This window comes from Penaeus monodon, chromosome 10 (assembly GCF_015228065.2).
Source record: "Penaeus monodon isolate SGIC_2016 chromosome 10, NSTDA_Pmon_1, whole genome shotgun sequence".
In the NCBI taxonomy this organism is placed as follows: domain Eukaryota; kingdom Metazoa; phylum Arthropoda; class Malacostraca; order Decapoda; family Penaeidae; genus Penaeus; species Penaeus monodon.
The window spans coordinates 43,272,996-43,281,966 of record NC_051395.1 but is presented as its reverse complement, the minus strand read 5'-3'; positions in this window follow the sequence as shown (position 1 = coordinate 43,281,966).

Here is an 8,971-nt window from a genome sequence, read left to right as displayed (position 1 = left end):
CTTCTCTTTCCCCTTTTTTCCCCCCTTTTCCCTCTCTCTCTCTCCTCTCTCTTTCTTCCTCTCTCCCCTCTCTCTTTTCTCTCCTCTTTTTTCTCCCCCTCTCCCCCTCCTCTCCCCTCCCCCTTTCTCTCCCCCCTCCCTCCTCTTTCTTTTCCCCCCCCATCTCTCCCCCCCTTTTTCCCTCTTTCCCCCCTCCTCCTTCCTCCTCCTTTCTTCCCTCCCCTCCTTCCTTCCCCCTTCTTTCCTCCCTCCTCTCTCTCCCTTTCCCTTCCTTTTCTTTTACCTTCCCTCCTTCCCTTTTTTCTCCCCCCTTTCCCTTTATTTCCCTCCATCCTCCACCCCTCCATCTTTTCCCTTTCCCCTTTTCCCCCCATCCCCCCTCCTCCCCTCTTCTTCCTCCCACCCCCCTCCACCCCCCCCCCCTCCCCTCTCCTTATTTCCCTCCCTCCCTCCCTCAGTCAATCTCTCCTTTCTTCCCCCCACCCCCCTTTTCCCTCCCTCACTCTATTTCCCCCCTCCCCCCCACAAAATTTTTCCCCCCCCCCTCCCCTCCTTCCCTCCCCCCTCCCTCCCTTTTCCCTACCCTCCCCCTCCCTCCCTCCCCCCTCCCTCCCTTTTCCCCTTTTTCCCCCCCCCCCCCTCCCTCCCCCTCTCCCTTCCCTTTATTTTTTTTCCCCCCCGCATTTTTTCCCCCCTTTGTCCCCCCCCTTTTTTTCCCTTTCCCTTTTTCCCCCCCCCCTTTTCCCCCTTTTTTTCCCCTTATAGTAAAAATTTTTGGGGGGGTTTCCCGGGGGCCCCCTGGGGTTTTTCTTGGGGGTTGGGAAATTTTTAAATTTTATTTCGGGGTTTTTTTTTTTTTTTTGTTTGGGGAAGGGGTGGGGATTTTTGGGGGGGTGTGGGGGGTTGGGGGGGGGGGGGGGGGGGTTTTTTTGGGGGGGGGAAGGGGGGGGTGGTGGGGGGGGGGTTTTTTTTTGGGGGGGGGTTTGGGGTGGGGGGGGGGGTTTTTTTTTTGGGGGTTTGTGTGTGTTTTGTTTTTAAAGGTTTTTTTGGGGGGGGGGGTTTTTGGGTTTTTGGGTGGGGGGTTTTTTTTTTTGGGGGGGGGAAAAAATTTTTTTTGGGGGGGGGGAGGGGGGAAAAGGGGGGGGGGTTTTTAAAAAAAGGGGAAGGGGGGGGGATTTGGGTTGGGGGGTTTGGGGGTTAAGGGGGGGAAAAAAGGGAAGGGGGGGGGGCCGGGGTTTGGTGGGGGGAAGGGGGGGGGGGGTCCCCGGGGGGGGGGGGGTTTTTTTGGGGGGGGGGGGGGGGGGCCCCCCCCTTTTTTGGGGGGGAAAAGGGAGGGGGGGCCGGGTGGGGGGAGGGGGGGGGGGGTTTTGGGGAGGGGGGGGGGGGGGGGGGGTTTTTAAAAGGTTAAAAAGGGAAAAAAAATTTTTAAAAGAAAAAAATTTTTAAATTTGGGGAAAAAAAAGGGGGGGGGGGGGTTTTTAAAAAAAAAAAAAAAAAAAAAAAATAATAAAAAAAAAAAATTTAAAAGATAATAATTTAATGATAAAAATTTAAAAAAAAAAAAAAATAATAAAAAAAAAAAAAATAAAATAATAAAATAAAAAAAAAAAAAAAGAAAAAAAAATGAAAAAAAAAAAAAAAAAAAAAAAAAAAAACCCCCAAAAAAACCCCCAAAAAAACCCCCCCCCCCCCCAAAAAATTTTTTTTTAAAAAAAAAAATTTTTTCCCCCTTTTCCAAACCCTTGGGGTTTTTTTTTTTTTTTTTTTTTTTCCCCCCCTTTTTTTTTGGGCCCGTTTTTTTTTTTTTTTTTTTTTTTTTTTTTTTTTATTTTTTTTTTTTTTTTTTTTGGGGGGAAAAAATTTTTTTTTTTTTTTAAATATTTTTTTTTTTTTGGGGCCCAATTTTTTTAAAAAAAAAAATTTTTTTTTTTTAAAAAAAAATTTTTTTTTATTTTTTTTTAAAAAAAAAAATTTTTTTTCCCTTTTTTTTTTTTTTTCCCCCCCTTTTTTTTTATTTTTTTGGGGGGTTTTTTAAAAAGGGGGGGGCCCCCCGGGGGAAAAATTTTTCCCCCCCCCCCTTAAAGGGGGGGAATTTTTTTTAAAAAAATTTTTTCCCCCTTTTTTACTTTTCCCCTTTTCCCCTTTTTTTAAAAAAAAAGTTTTGGGGGTTTTTTTTTTTAAAAAATTTTTTCCCCCCCCCAAAAAAAAAAATTTTTTTCCCCAAAAAAATTTTTTAAAAACCCCCAAATTTTTTAAGGAAAAAAATTTTAAAAAAAAAATTTTTCCCCCAAAAAATTAAAAACCCAAAAAAAAAATTTTTAAAAAAAATTTTATAATTTTTTCCTAAAAAAACCCCAAAAAAACCGGGGAAAAAAAAGGAAAAAAAAAACAAAAAACCCCCTTTTTGGGGGGTTTAATAAAGGGGGGGGGGGGGAAAAAAATTTAAAAAAATTTTAAAAAGTTTTTTTTTTTTTCCCCTTTAAAAGGGGGGGCCCGGGGGGGGGGGAAAAAATTTTTTTTGGATTTTTTTAATTTATTTTTTTTTTCCCCCTTTTGGGGGGGGTTTAAAAAAATTTTTGGGGGGGGTTTTTTAAAATTTGTTTTTAAAAAAAATTTTTTTCCCCCCCCTTTAGGGGGGGAATTAAACAAAAAAAAAATTTTTTTTTTTTTTAAAAAACCAAAAGGGGCCCCCAAAAAATTTTTTTTTTTTTAAAAAAAAAAAAAATTTTTTTAAAAAAAAAAAAAAAAAAAATTTTTTTTTTAAAAAAAAATTTATTTTTTTTAAAAAAACCCCCAAACCTTTTAAAATTTTTTTGGCCCCCCCGGGTTTTTAAAAAAACCCTTTTCCCCAAAAAGGGGGGGCCCTTTTAAATTTTTTGGGGTTTGGTTTTTTTTTAAAAGGGGGGGGGGGGGCCCCCCCTTTCCCCCCCTTTTGGGGTTTTTGGGGGGGGGGCCCCCGGGGGAAAAAAAAAGGGGGGGGGGTTTCCGGGGGGTTTTTTAAAAAATTTTTTAAAAGGGGCTTTTTTAAATTTTTGGGGGAAAGGGTTTTTTTGGGGTTTTTTTTTTCCCCCAAAAAAAAATTTTTAAAAAAATTTTAAAAATTTTTAAAAAATTTTGGGGGGGGTTTTTTAAAAAATTTTTTTTTAAAGATTTAAAAAAAAAAAAATTTAAAAATTTTAAAAAATTTAAAAAAAAATTTTTTTTTTTTTGGGGGGTTTTTTAAAGTTTAAAAGAAAAAAAAAAAAAAAAATTTTTTTTTCCCTTTTTCCGGGGCCCCCTTTTTAATAAAATTGGAAAAAAATTTTTTGGTTAAAAATTTTTTCCCCCCTTCCAAAACCGGGTTAGGAAAAAAAAATTTTTAAAACCAAAAAAAAAAAGGAAAAAAAAAAAAAAATTTAAAAATTCAGGGGGAAAAACCGGAAAGGGGTTTTTTAAAAAAAAAAAAAAAAATTTTAAAAAAGGGGGGGGTTTTTTTTCCAAAAAGGGTTTCCCCAAACCCCCTTTTTTTCCCCCGGGGGAAAAATTTGGGGGTTTGGATGGGGTTTTTTTTTTTATTTTTTTTTTTAAAAACCCCTTTTTTTAAAATTTAAAAAATTTTTTAAAAATTTTTTTATTTTTAATTTTTTTTTTTTTTTTTTTAATTTTTTAAAAAAATTTCCTTTTTTTATTATTATTAAATTTTTAAATTTTTTTTAAAAAATTTTTTTTTTTTTTTTTTTTTTTTTTTTTATTTTTTAATTATTTATTTTAATTTTTAAAATTTTTTTTTTATTTTATTTTTAAATTTTTATTAAATTTTTTTTTTTTTTAAATTTTTTAAAAAAATTTTTTTTTTTAATTTTTTAACCCTCATCCCCCGTTTTTTTTTTGGGGGGGGGAAAAAAAAAGGGGGAAAAAAAAATAGGGGGGAAAAAAAACCCCCCGGGGGGGGGGGGGGGAGAGAGGGGGGGGGGAAAAAAAAAGGGGAAAGGGGGGGGGGGGGGGGAAAGGGGGGGGAAAGAGAGGGGGGCGAGAGAGAGAAAAAGGGAGAGGGAAAAAGGGGGGGGGGAGAGAGAGAGAGAGAGGGGGGGGGGGGGAAAAAGAGAGGGGGGGGGGGAGGGGGGGGGGGGGGGGGGGAAAAAGGGGGGGGGGGAGAGAGAGAGAGAGAGAAAAAAAAAGGGGGGGGGGGGGAGGGAGAGGAGAGAGAGAGAGAGAGAGAGAGAGGGAGAGAGAGGGAGAGAGAGAGGGGGGGGGGAAAAAAAAGGAAGGGAGGGGGGAAGGGGGGGGGGGGGGGGAAAAAAAAAAAAGAGAGGGGGAGAGAGGGAAAGGGGGGGGGGGGGGGGGGGGAGAGAAAAAAAGAGAGAGAGGGGGGGAAAAAAGAGAGAGGGGGGGGGAGAGGGGAAGAGAGAGAGGGAGGGGGGGGAAGAAGAGAGAGAGGGGGGGGGGGGGGGGAGAGAAAGAAAAAAAAGGGGGGGGGGAAAAAGAGAAGAGAGGGAGAGGGAGAGAAAAAAAAGGGGGGAGAGAAAAAGGGAGAGAGAGAGGGAAAAAAAAGGGGGGGGGGGAAAAAAGAGGGGGGGGGGGGGGGGGGAAAAAGGGAGAGGGGGGGGGGGGGAAAAAAAAAAAAAAGGGGGGGGGGGAAAGAGAGGGGGGGGGGAGAGGGGGGAGAGAGAAAAAAAAAAAAAAAAGGGGGGGGGGGGGGGGAAAAAGGGGGAGAGAGAGAGAGGGGGGGAAAAAAAAAGGGGAGAGAGAGAGAGAGAAGAGGGAGAGAGAGAGAGAGAGAGAGGGGAAAAGGGGGGGGGGGGGGGGGGGGAAAAAAAAAGGAGGGAGAGAGAGAGAGAAAAGGGGGGGGGGGGAGAGAGGGAGAGGGGAAAAAAAAAAAAAGGGAGGGGGAGGGAAAGAGAGGGAGAGAGAGAGAGAGAAAGGGGGGGGGGAAAAAAAGGAGAGAGGAGAGAGGGAGGGGGAGAGGGAAAAAGGGGGAAAAGGGGGGGGAAGGGGGGGGGGAAAAAAGGGGGGGGGGAGAAAAGAAAAGAGGGGGGGAGGGGAAGGGGGAAGGGGGGGGGGGGAAAAAAAAAAAAAAGGGGGGGGAAAAAAAGGAGGGGGGGGAAAAAAAAGGGGGAAAAAAGGGGGGGAAAAAGAAAAAAAAAGGGGGAGAGGGGGGAGGAAAAGGGGAAAGAAAGGGGGGGGAAAAGGGGGGGGGGGGGGGGTTTTTTTTTTTTTTTTTTTTTGGGGGGGGTGGGGTTTTGGGGTTTTTGGGGGGGGGGGGGTTTTTTTTGGGGGTTTTGGCCCCCTTTTTTTTTTTTCCTTTTTTTCCCCCCCCCCCCCTTTTTTTTTAAAAAAATTTTTTTTTAAAAAACCCCCAAAAAAAATTTTTTTTTATAAAAGTTTTGGCCTTTTTTAAAAATTTTTTTTTTTTTTTTTTTTTACCTTAGTTATCTAACAGAATTACTTGGGCGTTTTTAATTTTTTTTTACACACTGAACCAGGAATTTTTAAAAAAAGCATTGGGAAATCAGGGCTTTTAAAATAAATCTGTGTTTTAAATGGCCCTGTTTTTAGTTTCTTTTTTCTTTTCCCTAGGACAGTGGGTGGTTAATAAGGATTTTTAAACCTATAGTATAAACTTGATATCGATAGGAGCCTCCCCTTTTTTTTTTAATTAAATTTAAAGTAATTTTTTTCTTCCCGTATTTGTTTTTATGGGAACAGCACCCCGGGAAGTCTTAATTTGGGATTTGGGTAACCCGTAAAAGCCGGGCCCCTTAACTAACGTCCGTTTGCAGAGAGCGCAAAAGTTTTTTCCCCAAAGCCGTAATTGCTTGGGGGGAAACTACAAAATGGGGCGGGGGGGAGGGGGTGATCCCTTTAGGGGAACCCTGTACATGGCGGGGCCCCCAAAAATTCTCCCAATTTGACTGGGGGGGGTTTTGGCACATTATAAAACTCAGGTTTTTTGCCAAATTTCCAAAGCCCTCAATGGCAATTTCCCCTTTTTTGGATGGGGGATTTTTTTTTTAAAGGTAAAAAGGCTCTTTTTTAAAAATCTCGGGGGCCCCCCAAAAGAGGGTTAAAAAAATCTTGTCTAGGGGTTTTTTCCCCATAGGAAGGAAAAAAATTTATTCATTTTTCCCCCAAAACCAAATACAAACCCTTTAATTTTTAATTCCCCTATGGAATTTTAAAAAAAACCCCAAAAAACCCCCCATTTTAAGGATTTTCCTATCCTTTTTTACCAAAAATTTTTCCTTTTTCTACCAAAAAACCCCAAAAACAAAAAAAAATAATATATTAAATTTTTTAAGAAAAAAATCCCCCACTTAAAAAAAAAAAAATTCCTAGTACCGTTTAACCTTTTGGCCTCCCCCTCTTAACAAACCCCCAAAATTTGGGGAAGGAGTGTTGACCCCAAACAAATGGTTTTTTTAATTTGTTTTTAATATTTTTTGCCCTTTAGGGTAAACGTTTTTTTTAAAAAAAAAAAAAATTTTGCCCCCCCCCCTTTTCCCAAATTTTTGGGAAGACCCCCCTTTTTCGGTTCCCCCTTCCCCGGCCCTTAGGAACCCCACTTTGGGGCCCCCCAAAACCTTTTTTAAAACCAATTTTTTCCCGGGAATTTTTAAAACCCCCCCTTTCCCAAAAGGCCCCCCCCGGTCCCCCTTTTCCCCGGGTTTTTCCCCCTCCCCCCGTTTTCCCCCCTTTTGGAAGGTTTGGAAAACCCCCTTTTTAGTTTTTTGGGGTGTACCCCCCCGTAACATAAACCCTTTATATAATTTTAAATTTTTTTTGCCCTTTCCCAAAAATCCCAAACCTTTGTTAAACCCCAAAACCTTTAAAATTTAAAACCCCCCAATCCCAAAACCCCAAACCCCTAAAAAAACCCCAACCTTATTCCAAAAAAACTTTAAAGGGGGCGTTTTTAAAATAGTATTTCCCCCTGTTCGAACCCCGTTTAAATATTACATGTACGGTTTAAAAAATAAAAGCAAAACAGCCCACAAAAAACGAAAACCTTTTTATCGTATATCTATGTTATTAGATTCATTATTGATTATGTTTACTTTTCTTTCTTGCTGCGAGATGAATGTTATTAAGCTGTAAGACTTGTCCTTTCTTATTTCCTCATCAGGGGGTTTTTTTGGGGTGTGTGGGGGGTGTACATATTTTACACCCCCACCCCACACCCACACACCCCACGGGGGCACCAAACACAACCCAACACACACACACACCCCAACAAAACACCAAAACCCACACCACACACCCCCACACCCCCCAAAGCACGCACGCACGGGCCCCCACACACAAAGCACGCCGGCCTTTTTTCCCTTTTCCGAGCCAGCCATGCTTTTGTTCGAAGTCATTTCTAAAAGCAAAATCAAATTAAAAAAACCCCCCCCTTAAAATGAATGGGAAAAACCCATTCGGCCATAATTTTAATTTTCCAAGGGTATAGATTTTTCCCCAAGCACCAGGTTTTTAAATGCAAGGAAGGGAAATGCGATAAAAACAAAAGATTTGAAAAGCGAAAGTAAAAAAAAGGAATAAAGAAAAAGTGGTAAGGAGAAACACAAATGACGATCTGGTGAAAACTGTGGTTGAAAGGTGACTACAAATGATGAAAAGATATGGTTTTTTTTGTTTGTATACTGGAAAAGAGATGTAAGGCCGTTTGTATACAGAACAGATTAAAAAAAATAATTATCCTCATCAACAAAGGTTTAAATTTTTGGGTTTTATTGCCAAACCGCAAAAAGTAGTAAACCCGTAGTATTTTAAATAGAGTAATGGTTTAAAAGGGAAAAATTTTAGTAGTAGTGGTGGTGGTATTCTTTGGTTTTTTTAAAATTTTGATATCTTCAAACCTATTGTTAACCCTTTTTATTATCTGTTTTTAAATTTTTTATTATTTTTGGGTAAAACCATGGTCCCTAATTTGAATTCCCAAATCGGTATTTTTCATTAATAATTTCCCAAAATTTTTCTCAACACCAAAGGGAAAATGTTTGCTAGGGAAAAAAAAATCAAAAAAAAACGACTTTTCAAAGAATAAATTAAAAGCCAAGCAAAAAATAAAGGGCTCATTATGGAAAACCAACTGGGAATTGTGCAACGGCTTTATAAAGGGAAAAAATCATTTTTATAGTGCTTGTCAAATATAAGCTTTCTTCAGAGGGGGTTACACAGAATAAGGTAATGCCATATATGTTAAAGGCTGGACAGTGTTCATTGCGACAAAATTTAGGAAAAAAAATGGGGCCCTTAAAAAAATTTAAAACGAAACCGGTTCCCCAAACACTTTTTTTAGCAATGTGAGGGGCAATTTTTTTTTTATTCATACCTTTATTTTACATCATGTGCAGGGATACATTTTTTTTTTTTTTTTTAGCCTAGAATAAGAATAAGATCTTAAAACGTGCTTAGAAAACGTAAGGGGTCCAGAAAGCAAAGAATCAAAATTGCCGCCTCAAAGGGAAAGGGGAAAAAAAATTTTGTTTGGGGGGTTATTAATTAATTTGATATTAGTCATTATTTCATAAAGAGAAACCCTCCGTGCACCTGCTACTTAACTATTGATGAATAAACATGGCTGAAGTCACAGAGTAAAAACATAAAGGAAAAGTTCTTGGAATGAAAAAGAAAAACGTAAGAATAATTTTTTTTAAAAAATAAATCATTTTTTGCTTTTAAGGAAAAAATGGCTGGGGGTTTTTTATAGAGAGGTGGGGGGGGGAGGACTGACGTTCTTAGCAGGCAAATTTCACGTGAACATACTCATGTAATTTTATTCTAATGATAGAAAAATAAAGATAAAAAGGAAAGAAAATTAAAAACCCAAATGGGAATAAAAAAAATAGAAACGTAAAGAGGAGGGAAAATAATTGGTTTAATTTTCCCTTTTTCATCTTTGCATTGATTTTAAAAAAAAGGTTTTTCCCTTATACCAACGTTTTCCTTTCTTATCTGGTTTTTAAAATTCTAAAGGTTTTAAAAAGCA